The sequence below is a fragment of the Mus caroli genome, chromosome 14, assembly GCF_900094665.2.
Source record: "Mus caroli chromosome 14, CAROLI_EIJ_v1.1, whole genome shotgun sequence".
In the NCBI taxonomy this organism is placed as follows: Eukaryota; Metazoa; Chordata; class Mammalia; order Rodentia; family Muridae; genus Mus; species Mus caroli.
The window spans coordinates 41,642,186-41,646,393 of NC_034583.1; the positions used below are offsets into that span (position 1 = coordinate 41,642,186).

The 4,208-nt window shown below is 40.9% G+C and overlaps 1 pseudogene; it reads left to right on the forward strand.

Moving 5' to 3' along the window:
* LOC110309706 overlaps positions 1-3,008 on the forward strand; it is a 35,308-nt pseudogene extending 32,300 nt beyond the window's left edge.
* The last annotated feature ends 1,200 nt before the right edge of the window (positions 3,009-4,208 follow it).

Here is a 4,208-nt window from a genome sequence, read left to right on the forward strand (position 1 = left end):
GCAGTCAGTGCTCTTAGCCATCTCTCCAGTCCCCTGTATTCCATTTTCTATTCCAGAAAAATGTATTCCATGAAAATATTTCCTAAGAAATGGTATGAAAAGTCTAATTTGCTTCATTGTGTTAAGTTACTGAGGCCAAATATTGATCTCCATCACACACACACACACACACACACACACCTACACACACCTACACACACACAGAGTCTGTACATTCCAAACGAATCTTTTCTCCTAGACAGCTACAGTCAGCTTATGTTGTCTGTTGTCTCAACTGACATCTTTACCTCTTGCTCAGGAGCAGGCTCAGCTCTTCCTAGTCGTGTGTGCACAATGGCCTGTCAGTGCCAGGTGCTGTGTAAAATGATGACTAAGTTCTTGTCTTTATGGTAATCATGTGTTTTCTGTCTCTTGCTGTTTGCGTGCTGTTTATGAGTCTAGTGCTCGTTTAAACCCCAAATTGAATATTTAAAACAGTGTCAATGAGGTGATGGCTCCCAGTCACATTCTTCTACAATTTGCTTTGTTTTCATGTACACCAATGGCACAAATTGTTTCCAAGAAGTGAAGGCTCAAAAGTATAACATATAAAATGTATCTCCACAAAGTAGTATGTATCTCTCATTTTGAATAGGCTGACTCCTTTTACAGTTTCAAGAAAAAATCCACAGTAGCCAGCAGTTTTTGCAAAAGCAATAATCAGCCTATCCAATCTTTAGTTCATCTTTTCCATGGATGTGGAGTTTTATACACAGGTTTCACTCATCTACCTAAATAAAATATTCTTTACAGTAACTATGTTGCTGAAATAAAATATTTGATACCAGATTGTGGGGCAATGGACTACGTGCAAACAGCCTGGTTTCCAGCCGAGTCTAGATCTTGAACACCGGGACCTGGTAGTGATAATTCACTTACATGGGATGGAAGGAGTTCTCTCATGTCTCCTGGACCCTAGCTCCTGTCGGAGTTCCCGCCCCCACAACCCCCATAGGAGAGGCGTGGCTATCAGTCACTTAGGAACAGCACTAACCCCTCTCACATGCAAATAAGGTTTTCCCCAAACTCTCAGCCCAAGCCAATGAGAGGGACTTGCTGTCAAACTCTAAATCACTGCCAGAACTGTATATAGGAGAGCCATGCAGGCAATGAAAGAAATGCGAGAACTATTCCTTTGTCTGACCCTTTTGTTCCAAGAGCTGTAACACTTGGGAAGAGATCTTCTCGAGCCCGCTGGAGTTCCACCGCATTCCTTCCTGGATTGTCGGCTATTCCATGACCCAGGCTTGAAGTTACCTAGGGACCAGGAAGGCGTGGCAGAGGCTGTCTCCCTGCCTGCACTCACTTCCCTTGCTGGGGCATTCCCACCCAGCCTGGGGCATTCCCACCCGGCCTGGATAGAGGTCTCCGTGGGAAACATTTGGTACCTAGGCCCAACCAGATAGGCCCACACCAGATAGGCCCACACCAGATAGCTCAAAAACTCATACATATAAGGCTAGTTCAGCTTCTGTGATTGAAGTAGGTTATTCGTCTTGCCGCCAACCTTTTATTTTCTCATTAACCCAGGTTTAAGATTTATTTATCATGCATACAGCATTTTGCCTGCATGTACACCAGCAGGCCAAAAGAGGGCACCAGATTTCATTATAGATGGTTATGAGCCACCACGTGGTTGCTCGGAATTAAACTCAGGACCTCTGGAAGAGCAGACAGTGCTCTTAACATCTGAGCCATCTCTACAGCCCATTAATACAGCTTCAAATTAAATACTAAAGTGTTAAGGCTAGTTTTCAAGAAAATTTAAATAATATTTTCTATTAGACATTTTTGAAATTTAACATTTTCAATAATATGGTGTAGACAAATATGGGGAGTTTCAAAATATGTTTATTTGTATTCAGAAGAGAGAAATAAAGTAAACAGAGAATTTTAAAGAAGCAACATTAAGGAATATCCCTTGATTTATATATATATTTTTTTAGCTTGTGTGTGTGTGTATGTGTGTGTGTGCTGTGTTTGGCATGCATGTGTCATGGTACCATGTAAAAGTCAATGGACAACTTTAGAAGTTATTTTCTACTTCCATCATGTGGGACCCAGTGACTAAACTCAGGTCGACAGATAATTTTACTCACTGAATCATCTCACAGGACTATGAGGTTTTACTTAATTTTAAAAGATACCTCAAATAACATATATTTTATGAGTATTTGGTATTTCAGAAATTGAAAATGGAATTCAAATGAAAAACAAACATCTTATTCAGCTTTCTGTCTCTCCTTCAACGAAATATAATATGAAAAAATTTAAAAGGTATCAAATTTTCATTTCAGGGTTTGACAGGAAACTTAGTAGGTTTTACCATAGCAAAGGCTAGGTCTTGGGTTAATGAGTTTATAAGCAGGCAGAAAGGCTTCTGAGAAACATACTCTTTACCTTGGCTTTTAGGACAAAATTATGAATGGTTTCCAGGAAAAAAAAAATCTCAATAGCAACCCACAGGCTTCTTATACTTTAGAATCAACCAAATGTGCAATTAGTAATAAGCAGCCACAAGTTACCAAGGGGCCAATCCGCTGTAACTAAAAGACATCAGAAAAGTGCTGTAGAGGCTATACTGTCAGACACAAAGCATGAAATAAGCACTTACAGAGAGATGCGGAGAGAAGTCACAAACATGAAATAATAACAGGAGGCTGTAAATATGACCCAGCAGATGACAAGGAGAGTGTTAGGAGAAGAAAGAGAGACACTTAACACTTAGATTAGAGATAATATAGTGAGAAGAAAAGGACAGACCACTTCCAAAGAAACAAGAGGTTGAGAGTGAAGTCCACAGCAGACCACTGGAAATGTAAGCTAGAAAACAGAATACCACCTCAAAGTGTTGAGAAGGGAGTAATGGAGAATTCTCTTCCTGTGCTTTTCAATAATAAAGACAAAGTGTTAAAAATTGACTTTATCAAATGAACTTTTAGAAGAAGAAGGAGGAAGAGGAGGAAGAGGAAGAAGGAGGAGGAAGAGAAAGGAGGAAGAGGAGGGAGGAGGAGAAGGAGGAAGGAGGAGAAAAATGCAATCTTGTCAGGAAGGGCCAAGACTCATAAAGAATTAGGAGGAAATAAATCAATAGACATGTATAGAAAATATAGCCATTTATACTTTATGGAGTAGAGAGAAGACAGAGCTAAATAGTGAATATCAATAGACATAAACCAAGAGGTACCATAGGGCTGAAAGTGTGTGTTTTTTAAAATTTTATTCATTTTTAAAATTTATTTACATTTCAAGTGTTATCCCCTTACCCAGTTTTCCCCCGTCCCAGAAATCCCCCATCCCCTACCCCTTCCCCCTGCTTCTATGAGGGTGTTCCTCCACCCACCCACCTACACCTGCCTCCCTGCTCTTGATTCCCCTACACTGGGGCATCTATCAGCCTTCATAGGACCAAAGACCTCTCCTACCATTGATGCCTGACAAGGCTATCCTCTGCTACATATGCAGCTAGAGCCATGTGTAATCCTTTGTTGATGACTTAGTCCCTGGGAGCTCTGGGAAGTCTGATTGGTTGAAATTGTTGTTCTTCCTATGGAGTTGTAAACTCCTTCAGCTTCTTCAGTCCTTTCTCTAACTCCTCCCTTGGGGACCCTGCACTCAATGCAATGGTTGGCTGTGAGCATCCGACTCTGTATTTATAAGGATCTGGCAGGGGCTCTCAGGAGACAGCTATATCAGGTTCCTTTCAGCAAGCATTTCTTAGCATCCACAATAGTGTCAGAGTTTGGTGACTATCTGGGATGAATCCTGAGGTGGGACAGTCTCTGGATGGCCTTACCTTCAGTTTCTGCTCTGCACTTTATCTCCGTATTTGCTCCCATGAGTATTTAGTTCCCCTTTCTAAGAAGGACCGAAGTATCCACACTTTGATCTTCCTTCTTCTTGAGTTTCAAGTGGTCTGTGAATTGTATCTTGGGTATTCTGAGCTTTTGGGGCTAATATACTCTTATCAGTTAGTACGTACCATGTGTGTTCTTTTTTTTAAATTTTTAATATTTTTATTACATATTTTCCTGTTACATTTCCAATGCTATCCCAAAAGTCCCCCATAGTGCCCCCCACTTCCCTACCCACCCATTCCCATTCTTTTGGCCCTGGCATTCCCCTATATTGGGGCATATAAAGTTTGCAAGTCCAATGGGCCTCTCTTT